The sequence below is a fragment of the Oncorhynchus tshawytscha genome, linkage group LG08 (genome assembly GCF_018296145.1).
Source record: "Oncorhynchus tshawytscha isolate Ot180627B linkage group LG08, Otsh_v2.0, whole genome shotgun sequence".
NCBI lineage: Eukaryota > Metazoa > Chordata > Actinopteri > Salmoniformes > Salmonidae > Oncorhynchus > Oncorhynchus tshawytscha.
The window spans coordinates 86,401,250-86,416,068 of record NC_056436.1 but is presented as its reverse complement, the minus strand read 5'-3'; positions in this window follow the sequence as shown (position 1 = coordinate 86,416,068).

Genomic DNA, 14,819 nt, shown 5'->3' with positions numbered 1-14,819 from the left:
AACTCTTCACTTCTTCTCTCCTGTGCAACACTTCTCTTCTGCTCTCCTGTGCAAAGCTTCTCTTCTTCTCTCCCGTGCAACTCTACTCTACTTCTCTCCCGTGCAACTCTTCTCTTCTTCTCTCCCGTGCAACTCTTCTCTCCCGTGCAACACTTCTCTCTGCAACTCTTCTTCTCCCGTGCAAACTCTTCTCTTCTTCTCTCCCGTGCAAAGCTTCTCTTCTTCTCTCCCGTGCAACTCTTCTCTTCTTCTCTCCCGTGCAACTCTTCTCTTCTTCTCTTCTTCTCTCCCGTGCAACTCTTCTCTTCTTCTCTCCCGTGCAACTCTTCTCTTCTTCTCTCCCGTGCAACTCTTCTCTTCTTCTCTCCCGTGCAACTCTTCTCTTCTTCTCTCCCGTGCAACTCTTCTCTTCTTCTCTCCCGTGCAACTCTTCTCTTCTTCTCTCCCGTGCAACTCTTCTCTTCTTCTCTCCCGTGCAACTCTTCTCTTCTTCTCTCCCGTGCAAATCTTCTCCTCTTCTCTCCCGTGCAACTCTTCTCTTCTCTCCTGTGCAACTCTTCCCCAGGTCCTTGGTGTACTAGAAATGTGTTTTCTGTCAATATTCAATTTAAAAATTCTAATAAAAATGTTCTTTGTCACAGTTTAACCCAGTGGAGGGGGAGTAGTTAGGGTGTCCCTACCCAGCAGAACTACAGTCTAACCCAGTGGAGGGGATGTAGTTAGGGTGTCCCTACCCAGCAGAACTACAGTCTAACCCAGTGGATGGGGAGTAGTTAGGGTGTCCCTACCCAGCAGAACTACAGTCTAACCCAGTGGAGGGGATGTAGTTAGGGTGTCCCTACCCAGCAGAACTACATTCTAACCCAGTGGAGGGGATGTAGTTAGGGTGTCCCTACCCAGCAGAACTACAGTCTAACCCAGTGGAGGGGATGTAGTTAGGGTGTCCCTACCCAGCAGAACTACAGTCTAACCCAGTGGAGGGGGAGTAGTTAGGGTGTCCCTACCCAGCAGAACTAAAGTCTAACCCAGTGGAGGGGATGTAGTTAGGATGTCCCTACCCAGCAGAACTACAGTCTAACCCAGTGGAGGGGGAGTAGTTAGGGTGTCCCTACCCAGCAGAACTACAGTCTAACCCAGTGGAGGGGATGTAGTTAGGGTGTCCCTACCCAGCAGAACTACAGTCTAACCCAGTGGAGGGGGAGTAGTTAGGGTGTCCCTACCCAGCAGAACTACAGTCTAACCCAGTGGAGAGGGAGTAGTTAGGGTGTCCCTACCCAGCAGAACTACAGTCTAATCCAGTAGAGGGGGAGTTCTGTCATTACGGTATCCCCACCCAGCAGAACTACAGTCTAACCCAGTAGAGGGGGAGTTCTGTCATTACGGTATCCCTAACCAACAGAACTACAGTCTAACCCAGTAGAGGGGGAGTTCTGTAATTAGGGTATCCCTAACCAACAGAACTACAGTCTAACCCAGTAGAGGGGGAGTTCTGTCATTAGGGTATCCCTAACCAACAGAACTACAGTCTAACCCAGTAGAGGGGGAGTTCTGTCATTAGGGTATCCCCACCCAGCAGAACTACAGTCTAACCCAGTAGAGGGGGAGTTCTGTCATTACGGTATCCCTAACCAACAGAACTACAGTCTAACCCAGTAGAGGGGGAGTTCTGTCATTACGCTATCCCTAACCAACAGTTGTGGCGGGGCTTAAAAAACTATTATGGACTACAAAGGGAAAATTTAGTTTATGTAGTAAATATTTTCTTAACTTTATTTATTTAACTGCATTGTCGTTTAAGGGCTTGTAAGTAAGCGTTCCACGGTAACGTCTATATTTGTTGTATTCTGCGCATGTGACCAATAACGTTTCATTTGATCTGAAAAGGGAGTAGATACCAGCAGTACCCAGTTGACCCTCAACGATGAGGAGAAACAGTGTGAGTAGATACCAGCAGTACCCAGTTGACCCTCAACGATGAGGAGAAACAGTGTGAATAGATACCAGCAGTACCCAGTTAACCCTCAATGATGGCAAACTTTAAACAACACTTTTTATGGATATCTTTAAGAAATGGCTTTCTTCTTGCCACTCTTCCATAAAGGCCAGATTTGTGCAATATACGACTGATTGTTATCCTATGGACAGAGTCTCCCACCTCAGCTGTAGATCTCTGCAGTTCATCCAGAGTGATGGGCCTCTTGGCTGCATCTCTGATCAGTCTTCTCCTTGTATGAGCTGAAAGTTTAGAGGGACGGCCAGGTCTTGGTAGATTTGCAGTGGTCTGATACTCCTCCCATTTCAATATTATCGCTTGCACAGTGCTCCTTGGGATGTTTAAAGCTTGGGAAATCTTTTTGTATCCAAATCCGGCATTAAACTTCTTCACAACAGTATCTCGGACCTGCCTGGTGTGTTCCTTGTTCTTCATGATGCTCTCTGCACTTTTAACGGAACTCTGAGTCTATCACAGTGCAGGTGCATTTATACGGAGACTTGATTACACACAGGTGGATTGTATTTATCATCATTAGTCATTTAGGTCAACATTGGATCATTCAGAGATCCTCACTGAACTTCTGGAGAGAGTTTGCTGCACTGAAAGTAAAGGGGCTGAGTAATTTTGCACGCCCAATTTTTCAGTTTGTGATTTGTTAAAAAAGTTTGAAATATCCAATAAATGTCGTTCCACTTCATGATTGTGTCCCACTTGTTGTTGATTCTTCACAAAAAAATACAGTTTTATATCTTTATATCTTTAACAGCGTGAATAGATAGCAGCAGTACCCAGTTGACCCTCAACGATGAGGAGAAACAGTGTGAATAGATAGCAGCAGTACCCAGTTGACCCTCAACGATGAGGAGAAACAGCATGAATAGACACCAGCAGTACCCAGTTGACCCTCAACGATGAGGAGAAACAGCATGAATAGACACCAGCAGTACCCATTCGACCCTCAACGATGAGGAGAAACAGCATGAATAGACACCAGCAGTACCCAGTTGACCGTCAACGATGAGGAGAAACAGCGTGAATAGATACCAGCAGTACCCAGTTGACACTCAACGATGAGGAGAAACAGCATGAATAGACACCAGCAGTACCCAGTTGACCCTCAACAATGAGGAGAAACAGCGTGAATAGATAGCAGCAGTACCCAGTTGACCCTCAACAATGAGGAGAAACAGTGTGAATAGTTACCAGCAGTACCCAGTTGACCCTCAACGATGAGGAGAAACAGTGTGAATAGATACCAGCAGTACCCAGTTGACCGTCAACAATGAGGAGAAACAGCGTGAATAGATAGCAGCAGTACCCAGTTGACCCTCAACAATGAGGAGAAACAGTGTGAATAGTTACCAGCAGTACCCAGTTGAACCTCAACGATGAGGAGAAACAGTGTGAATAGATACCAGCAGTACCCAGTTGACCGTCAACGATGAGGAGAAACAGCATGAATAGACACCAGCAGTACCCAGTTAACCCTCAACGATGAGGAGAAACAGCGTGAATAGATACCAGCAGTACCCAGTTGACCGTCAACGATGAGGAGAAACAACATGAATAGACACCAGCAGTACCCAGTTGACCCTCAACGATGAGGAGAAACAGCGTGAATAGATACCAGCAGTACCCAGTTGACCCTCAACGATGAGGAGAAACAGTGTGAATAGATAGCAGCAGTACAGATAGATCTACTCTCTGGTCATTGGCAGGTAATGCCTGCTGAACACCAACACTTACAGACTGGTAGTGCATCCCAAATGGTACCTTATTCCCCTATAGTGCACTACGGATCTTGATTAGTCCACTGTACGGAGCCATTTGAGCCACAGTCTGGGAAGCTGCCTCCACTGAGAGAGAGATATTCAAATAACATCAAAGTTGACATTGATGAAAATGTTTCAGAGCTCCATCTCATTATCGTCAGGAACAGGCAGATAGGGAAGTGTCATATCTATATAATCTATCATGAAGAAATGACTAGAATGGTTTTATTATACACAAGGTAGGTATGTGGTACGACCAACAAGTGTTGGAAATCAAAGTGGTGTCTTTGAGTTAGATACAGTACAGTGGCTGACTGGTATCTCTCTCTCTCTCTCTCTCTCCTCTCCTCTCCTCTCCTCTCCTCTCCTCTCCTCTCCTCTCCTCTCCTCTCCTCTCCTCTCCTCTCCTCTCCCTCTCCTCTCCTCTCCTCTCCTCTCCTCTCCTCTCCTCTCCTCTCCTCTCCTCTCCTCTCCTCTCCTCTCCTCTCCTCTCCTCTCCTCTGTTCCGGCCCAAGCAAGTGAATCAGTTGGATTTTCCCTAAGATAAATCACATCAGTTGAAATTGAAGCATTGATTGTGATGCGCTGAGGGAAGAGAAAGGGGGAAAAACACAGATCCTACAAAATGGGATTGTATGACTTCCGCTGTCACATTCAGTCGCTTTGCCAATTCACCACCAACGCCTTGCGTCTCTATAGGCCCCTGACGATGTTCTCGGGGGTGGTTGGGGGACTGTGGGGATGCGATGCTCTGACACATCGGCACTGAGTGCCACGAGCACCCAGGCACATTACATCTCTCCCATTATACTGTAGAAAACACAAAAGGGTTGAGTCCCCCCCCCCAGCCACAAGACATAAACTCTTTACGATAGGGATTGAGTTTGCATTCCATACTTTCTCCAATATGTCAGATGGCGACTGAGTCTGTTAGACAGAGACATGTATTTCATTATGTCAGATGGCGACTGAGTCTGATAGACAGAGACACGCATTTCATTATGTCAGATGGCAACTGAGTCTGTTAGACAGAGACATGTATTTCATTATGTCAGATGGCGACTGAGTCTGATAGACCGAGACATGTATTTCATTATGTCAGAAGGCGACTGAGTCTGCTAGACAGATACACACATTTCATTATGTCAGAAGGCGACTGAGTCTGCTAGACAGAGACACGCATTTCATTATGTCAGAAGGCGACTGAGTCTGCTAGACAGAGACACGCATTTCATTATGTCAGAAGGCGACTGAGTCTGCTAGACAGAGACACGCATTCCATTATGTCATGTACTCAACTCTTCAGTGGGTCATATGATTGAGTGTAGTCTGGCCCAGGAGTGGGAAGGTGAACGGAAAGGCTCTGGAGCAACGAACCGCCCTTGCTGTCTCTGCCTGGCCGGTTCCCCTCTTTCCACTGGGATTCTCTGCCTCTAACCCTATTACAGGGGCTGAGTCACTGGCTTTCTCGGGCTCTTTCATACCGTCCCTAGGAGGGGTGCATCACTTGAGTGGGTTGAGTCACTGATGTGATCTTCCTGTCTGGGTTGGCGCCCCCCCTTGGGTTGTGCCGTGGCGGAGATCTTTGTGGGCTATACTCGGCCTTGTCTCAGGATGGTAAGTTGGTGGTTGAAGATATCCCTCTAGTGGTGTGGGGGCTGTGCTTTGGCAAAGTGGGTGGGGTTATATCCTTCCTGTTTGGCCCTGTCCAGGGGTGTCCTCGGATGGGGCCACAGTGTCTCCTGACCCCTCCTGTCTCAGCCTCCAGTATTTATGCTGCAGTAGTTTATGTGTCGGGGGGCTAGGGTCAGTTTGTTATATCTGGAGTACTTCTCCTGTCCTATTTGGTGTCCTGTGTGAATTTAAGTGTGCTCTCTCTAATTCTCTTTCTCTCTTTCTTTCTCTCTCTCGGAGGACCTGAGCCCTAGGACCATGCCTCAGGACTACCTGACATGATGACTCCTTGCTGTCCCCAGTCCACCTGGCCGTGCTGCTGCTCCAGTTCCATGCTGGTCATCTATGAACATTTGAACATCTTGGCCATGTTCTGTTATAATCTCCACCCGGCACACCCAGAAGAGGACTGGCCACCCCACATAGCCTGGTTCCTCTCTAGGTTTCATCCTAGGTTTTGGCTTTTCTAGGGAGTTTTTCCTAGCCACCGTGCTTCTACACCTGCATTGCTTGCTGTTTGGGGTTTTAGGCTGGGTTTCTGTACAGCACTTTGAGATATCAGCTGATGTACGAAGGGCTATATAAATAAATTTGATTTGATTTATATTGGGGGAAACACAGCATTATTGTATTGGGGGAAACACAGCATTATTATATGGGGGAAACACAGCATTATTATATGGGGAAACACAGCATTATTATATGGGGGAAACACAGCATTATTATATGGGGGAAACACAGCATTATTATATGGGGGAAACACAGCATTATTATATGGGGGAAACACAGCATTATTATATGGGGAAACACAGCATTATTATATGGGGGAAACACAGCATTATTGTATTGGGGGAAACACAGCATTATTGTATTGGGGGAAACACACCATTATTATATTGGGGGAAACACAGCATTATTATATCGGGGAAACACACCATTATTATATTGGGGGAAACACAGCATTATTGTATTGGGGGAAACACACCATTATTATATTTGGGGGAAACACACCATTATTATATTGGGGGAAACACACCATTATTATATTGGGGGAAACACACCATTATTATATCGGGGAAACACACCATTATTATATTGGGGGAAACACAGCATTATTGTATTGGGGGAAACACACCATTATTATATTGGGGGAAACACACCATTATTATATTGGGGGAAACACACCATTATTATATTGGGGGAAACACACCATTATTGTATTGGGGAAACACACCATTATTATATTGGGGGAAACACACCATTATTATATTGGGGGAAACACACCATTATTGTATTGGGGGAAACACAGCATTATTATATTGGGGGAAACACACCATTATTATATTGGGGGAAACACAGCATTATTATATTGGGGGAAACACACCATTATTATATCGGGTTTAAACCTTCACAAAAAATCTGAACAGGATATTATGCAGCAAAGGCAAGTAAAAAAAATGTACGCAACAAGTGACAGAAATAGGGACATTTGATTTATTTTACAACAGACCTACTTATAACCTATTCTAAAGTAAGGACACAATTAAAAAGACAGATTGAATTTAATTTAGCCAAATAAAATGTCTCAACAAAACAGGTTTTGCATAATTAAAAAAAAAAATGGTTTCAATTAATAAATAGGCTTACAATAATAATAAGGATGTAAAATAATACTTGTGATAAAACAATTGATTATAAGGAAAGGTACATTCTAAAATTGCATCCTACCTGAATAGGGAGTTGCACATTGGGACATCCCAACGTGCCTCTCATCTTCCTCTACAATATTACAATTGATATTAAATTCTCCTTATAGCCTTTTCACTATAGGCTCTTTTTCCTCAAACGTATGTTTTACTTCAATAAAAAAAGGCATCCATCTTCACAATTAACAGTGGCCAAGGCTTTTCTGTCTGTCTGTCTGTCTGTCTGTCTCTCTCTCTCTCTCTCTCTCTCTCTCTCTCTCTCTCTCTCTCTCTCTCTCTCTCTCTCTCTCTCTCTCTCCCTCCCTCCAGCCGCAGGCTCACATGCATGCAAGGTGTGAGAGAATGGTGTTGAAGTGCGAATTCAGTGGTGTAGGCTATGATAGACAGCCTCTCCTGAACAATTAGATTCATTAGATTTTTTTGTTTCTTAAATTATCGGCTAAGGGAAACCCTGGCGCATTTTCCCATCAGAGTTTCCATCAAATTGACTTGTTGCAGATAAAAGTCTGTATAATTACGTCATAACAACTTTTCAGGTTAAATCGGTTTACAACAGCGGGTTTTACTGATGGTTTTGGCACAAAACACAAATGTTTTTGTAGGTATAGTGAACGTGTCAACAGCTAGCAGGTATAGCTTACTACATGATGAGATTGTTATGGACAAAAGTGCGTGATTATTTTAATTTGACAAACGGCAGCAAAACAATCAATCATCATGTCACCAGAAGAAGACCCTCCATATTTATTGAAAAGATTATCATCCTCATAACTGAGCACTTTCACTGTGACCTTCATCGTAACTTATATCGTCGGTAGCTTAATAAACTACATGCTTTCCCATGATGTCGTGACATTTTTTTTTATCTGACGTGTAGGCTACTTTAGTGCATATAGGAAGTTGGAAACCTGGTTAATGTCAAGCCGTTTTGAGGACGTTGGAATTATATTTAGGATGAACGTGTGCATGCCTATTGGAGTTGTATTAGGTAGAATAATCAGATGAAAACATCATGATTGGCTGTGTTTATGCCACATATAAATATTTAGGCTTTATTGGAGAGTTCTAGGGTTCTAGGTGCGCAAGGAACAGACGCTTGGACAGGAGCCTGTGTTGGGCTTTCCTGAATAACTGGGCCTGCTGGGAGAATATGTGGCCACATTGTTATAGGACTACTTGGGAGGATGATGATCTGCAACCGACTGCGCATTCAGTTTAACCTGTTTGTGATAGGGGCAGCATTTTCACGTATGGATGAAAAGCGTGCCCAGAGTAAACTGCCTGCTACTCAGTCCCAGTTGCTAATATATGCATATTATTAGTAGATTTGGATAGACAACTGTTTGAATGATGTCTGTGAGTATAACAGAACTCATATGGCAGGCGAAAACCTGAGACAAATCCAACCCGGAAGTGGGAAATCTGAGGTTTGTAGTTTTTCAACTCTTGGCCTATCGAAAACACAGCGTCTATGGGGTCAAATTGCACTTCCTAAGGCATCCACTCGATGTCAACAGTCTTTAGAACCTTGTTTGATGCTTCTACTGTGAAATGGGGGCTCATAAGGGCTCTTTGAGTCAGTGGTCTGGTAGAGTGCCACGAACTCGTTCACGTGAGAGTTAGCTCGAGTTCCATTGCAATTCTACAGACAAAGGAATTCTTAAAAACGTCATAAAGATTGATTCTATACTTCGTTTGACATGTTTCTACAGACTGTAACGGAACTTTTTGACTTTTCGTTTGCTTGTGCATCATGAATTTGGATTACTGGGCTGAACGTGTTAACAACAAGGAGGTATTTGGACATAAAGAGCAACTTTATCTAACAAATCAAACATTTATTGTGGAACTTGGATTCCTGGGAGTTCATTCTGATGAAGATCATCAATGGTAAGTGAATAATTATAATGCTATTTCTGACTTCTGTTGACTCCAACATGGTGGATATCTGTATTGCTTGATTTGTTGTCTGAGCGCCGTACTCAGATTATTGCATGGTGTGCTTTTTCCGTAAAGTTTAAAAAAAATCTGACACAGCGGTTGCATTAAGGAGAAGTATATCTTTTAATTCTGTGAATAACACTTGTATCTTTTATCAATGTTTATTATGAGTATTTCTGTAAATTGATGTGGCTCGCTGCAAAATCACTGGATGTTTTGGAAGCATAACATTACTGAACGTAACGCGCCAATGTAAGCTGATATTTCTGTATATAAAGTCACTTTATCGAACAAAACATACATGTCTTGTGTAAAATTATGTCCTATGAGTGTCATCTGATGAAGATCATCAAAGGATAGTGATTCATTTGATCGATATTTCTGCTTTTTGTGACTCCTCTCTTTGGCTGGAAAAATGTCTGTGTGTGTTTTTGTAACTCGGACACGATGGGTAGATTAACAAGAAGTTTATCTTTCATCTGGTGTATTGCACTTGTTAATGTGTGAAAGTTACATATTTCGAAAAAATATTTTTGAATTTTGCTCAGTGCCTTTTCAGCGGAATGTTGTTGAGGGATGCCGCTAGCAGAACCCCTAGCCGTAAGAAGTTTCAAGAAGAAAAATACAGCCAGACTGGCCTGCTACTGTGCCTTTGTAGACCTTATACTGTCCAGAGTAGACCCAATACTGATCCTTATTAACTGTCCAGAGTAGACCAACTACTGATCCTTATCAAATGTCGAGAGTAGACCCTCTACTGATCCTTATAAACTGTCCAGAGTAGACCCACTACTGATCCTTATAAACTGTCCAGAGTAGACCCACTACTGATCCTTATAAACTGTCCAGAGTAGACCCACTACTGATCCTTATCAACTGTAGAGAGTAGACCCACTACTGATCCTTATAAACTATAGAGAGTATACCCACTACTGATCCTTATCAACTGTGGAGAGTAGATCCACTACTGAATCTTATGAACTGTAGAGAGTAGACCCACTACTGATCCTTATAAACTATAGAGAGTATACCCACTACTGATCCTTATCAACTGTGGAGAGTAGATCCACTACTGAATCTTATGAACTGTAGAGAGTAGACCCACTACTGATCCTTATAAACTGTAGAGAGTAGACCCACTACTGATCCTTATCAACTGTCCAGAGTAGATCCACTACTGATCCTTATAAACTGTCCAGAGTAGACCCACGACTGATCCTTATAAACTGTGGAGAGTAGACCCACTACTGATCCTTATAAACTGTCCAGAGTAGGCTCACTACTGATCCTTATGAACTGTCCAGAGTAGACCCACTACTAATCCTTATCAACTGTGGAGAGTAGACCCACTACTGATCCTTATCAACTGTGGAGAGTAGACCCACTACTGATCCTTATCGACTGTCCAGAGTAGACCCACTACTGATCCTTATAAACTGTCCAGAGTAGACCCACTACTGATCCTTATACTGTAGAGAGTAGACCCACTACTGATCCTTATCAACTGTAGAGAGTAGATCCACTACTGATCCTTATCAACTGTCCAGAGTAGATCCACAACTGATCCTTCTTAACTGTAGAGAGTAGACCCACTACTGATCCTTATAAACTGTGGAGAGTAGACCCACTACTGATCCTTATAAACTGTCCAGAGTAGACCCACTACTGATCCTTATAAACTGTCCAGAGTAGACCCACTACTAATCCTTATAAACTGTCCAGAGTAGACCCACTACTGATCCTTATAAACTGTCCAGAGTAGACCCACTACTGATCCTTATTAACTGTCCAGAGTAGACCCACTACTGATTCTTATCAACTGTAGAGTGTAGACCCAATACTGATCCTTATCAACTGTAGAGAGTAGACCCACTACTGATCCTCATAAACTGTAGAGAGTAGACCCACTACTGATCCTTATTAACTGTAGAGAGTAGACCCACTACTGATCCGTGTCAACTGTAGAGAGTAGACCCACTACTGATCCTGATAAACTGGTTAGAGTTGACCAACTACTGATCCTTATAAACTGTAGAGAGTAGACCCACTACTGATCCTTATGAACTGTGGAGAGTAGACCCACTCCTGATCCTTATCAACTGCAGAGAGTAGACCCACTACTGATCCTTATCAACTGTAGAGAGTAGACCCACTACTGATCCTTATAAACTGTAGAGAGTAGACCCACTACTGATCCTTATAAACTGTAGAGAGTAGACCCACTACTGATCCTTATCAACTGTAGAGAGTAGACCCACTACTAATCCTCATAAACTGTCCAGAGTAGACCCACTACTGATCCTTATAAACTGTCCAGAGTAGACCCACTACTGATCCTTATCAACTGTCCAGAGTAGACCCACTACTGATCCTTATCAACTGTCCAGAGTAGACCCACTACTGATCCTTATCAACTGTCCAGAGTAGACCCACTACTGATCCTTATAAACTGAAGAGAGTAGACCCACTACTGATCCTTATAAACTGAAGAGAGTAGACCCACTACTGATAATAAAATAAACTGTCCAGAGTAGACCCACTACTGATCCTTATAAACTGTCCAGAGTAGACCCACTACTGATCCTTATAAACTGTCCAGAGTAGACCCACTACTGATCCTTATCAACTGTCCAGAGTAGACCCACTACTGATCCTTATCAACTGTAAAGAGAGTAGACCCACTACTGATCCTTATCAACTTATAAACTGTCCAGAGTAGACCCACTACTGATCCTTATAAACTGTCCAGAGTAGACCCACTACTGATCCTTATAAACTGTCCAGAGTAGACCCACTACTGATCCTTATAAACTGTCCAGAGTAGACCCACTACTGATCCTTATAAACTGTCCAGAGTAGACCCACTACTGATCCTTATCAACTGTCCAGAGTAGACCCACTACTGATCCTTATCAACTGTCCAGAGTAGACCCACTACTGATCCTTATAAACTGAAGAGAGTAGACCCACTACAGATAATAAAATAAACTGTCCAGAGTAGACCCACTACTGATCCTTATAAACTGTCCAGAGTAGACCCACTACTGATCCTTATAAACTGTCCAGAGTAGACCCACTACTGATCCTTATAAACTGTGGAGAGTAGACCCATTACTGATCCTTATTAACTGTAGAGAGTAGACCCACTACCGATCCTTATTAACTGTCCAGAGTAAACCCACTACTGATCCTTATCAACTGTGGAGAGTAGACCCACTACTGATCCTTATAAACTGATCCTTATCAACCCAGAGTAGACCCACTACTGATCCTTATCAACTGTCCAGAGTAGACCCACTACTGATCCTTATTAACTGTCCAGAGAGGACCCACTACTGATCCTTATTAACTGTCCACAGTAGACCCACTACTGATCCTTATAAACTGTCCAGAGTAGACCCACTACTGATCCTTATCAACTGTAGAGAGTAGACCCACTACTGATCCTTATAACTGTAGAGAGTAGACCCACTACTGATCCTTATCAACTGTAGAGAGTAGACCCACTACTGATCCTTATATCAACTTAACAACTGTCCAGAGTAGACCCACTACTGATCCTATAAATTAACTGATCCTTATAAACTGTCCAGAGTAGACCCACTACTGATCCTTATTAACTGTAGAGAGTAGACCCACTACTGATCCTTGTCAACTGTAGAGAGTAGACCCACTACTGATCCTGATAAACTGTAGAGAGTAGACCCACTACTGATCCTTATTAACTGTAGAGAGTAGACCCACTACTGATCCTTGTCAACTGTAGAGAGTAGACCCACTACTGATCCTTATAAACTGTAGAGAGTAGACCCACTACTGATCCTTATAAACTGTAGAGAGTAGACCCACTACTGATCCTTATCAACTGTAGAGAGTAGACCCACTACTGATCCTTATATACTGTCCAGAGTAGACCCACTACTGATCCTTATAAACTGTCCAGAGTAGACCCACTACTGATCCTTATAAACTGTCCAGAGTAGACCCACTACTGATCCTTACCAACTGTCCAGTGTAGACCCACTACTGATCCTTATCAACTGTCCAGAGTAGACCCACTACTGATCCTTATAAACTGAAGAGAGTAGACCCACTACTGATCCTTATAAACTGTGGAGAGTAGACCCATTACATATCCTTATTAACTGTAGAGAGTAGACCCACTACTGATCCTTATTAACTGTCCAGAGTAAACCCACTACTGATCCTTATCAACTGTGGAGAGTAGACCCACTACTGATCCTTATAAACTGTCCAGAGTAGACCCACTACTGATCCTTATCAACTGTCCAGAGTAGACCCACTACTGATCCTTATTAACTGTCCAGAGAGGACCCACTACTGATCCTTATCAACTGCAGAGAGTAGACCCACTACTGATCCTTTTCAACTGTCCAGAGTAGACCCACTACTGATCCTTATAAACTGTCCAGAGTAGACCCACTACTGATCCTTATCAACTGTAGAGAGTAGACCCACTACTGATCCTTATCAACTGTGGAGAGTAGACCCACTACTGATCCTTATAAACTGTCCAGAGTAGACCCACTACTGATCCTTATCAACTGTGGAGAGTAGACCCACTACTGATCCTTATAAACTGTCCAGAGTAGACCCACTACTGATCCTTATAACTGTCCAGTAGACCCACTACTGATCCTTATAAAGTAGACCCACTACTGATCCTTATCAACTGTCCAGAGTAGACCCACTACTGATCCTTATCAACTGTCCAGAGTAGACCCACTACTGATCCTTATAAACTGATCCTTATAAACTGAGTAGACCCACTACAGATAATAAAATAAACTGTCCAGAGTAGACCCACTACTGATCCTTATAAACTGTCCAGAGTAGACCCACTACTGATCCTTATAAACTGTCCAGAGTAGACCCACTACTGATCCTTATAAACTGTGGAGAGTAGACCCATTACTGATCCTTATTAACTGTAGAGAGTAGACCCACTACCGATCCTTATTAACTGTCCAGAGTAAACCCACTACTGATCCTTATCAACTGTGGAGAGTAGACCCACTACTGATCCTTATAAACTGCCCAGAGTAGACCCACTACTGATCCTTATCAACTGTCCAGAGTAGACCCACTACTGATCCTTATTAACTGTCCAGAGAGGACCCACTACTGATCCTTATTAACTGTCCACAGTAGACCCACTACTGATCCTTATAAACTGTCCAGAGTAGACCCACTACTGATCCTTATCAACTGTAGAGAGTAGACCCACTACTGATCCTTATTAACTGTAGAGAGTAGACCCACTACTGATCCTTGTCAACTGTAGAGAGTAGACCCACTACTGATCCTGATAAACTGTAGAGAGTAGACCCACTACTGATCCTTATTAACTGTAGAGAGTAGACCCACTACTGATCCTTGTCAACTGTAGAGAGTAGACCCACTACTGATCCTTATAAACTGATCCTTATAAACTGTAGAGAGTAGACCCACTACTGATCCTTATAAACTGTAAACTGAGAGTAGACCCACTACTGATCCTTATAAACTGTCCAGAGTAGACCCACTACTGATCCTTATAAACTGTCCAGAGTAGACCCACTACTGATCCTTATAAACTGTCCAGAGTAGACCCACTACTGATCCTTATAAACTGTCCAGAGTAGACCCACTACTGATCCTTATAAACTGTCCAGAGTAGACCCACTACTGATCCTTATCAACTGTCCAGAGTAGACCCACTACTGATCC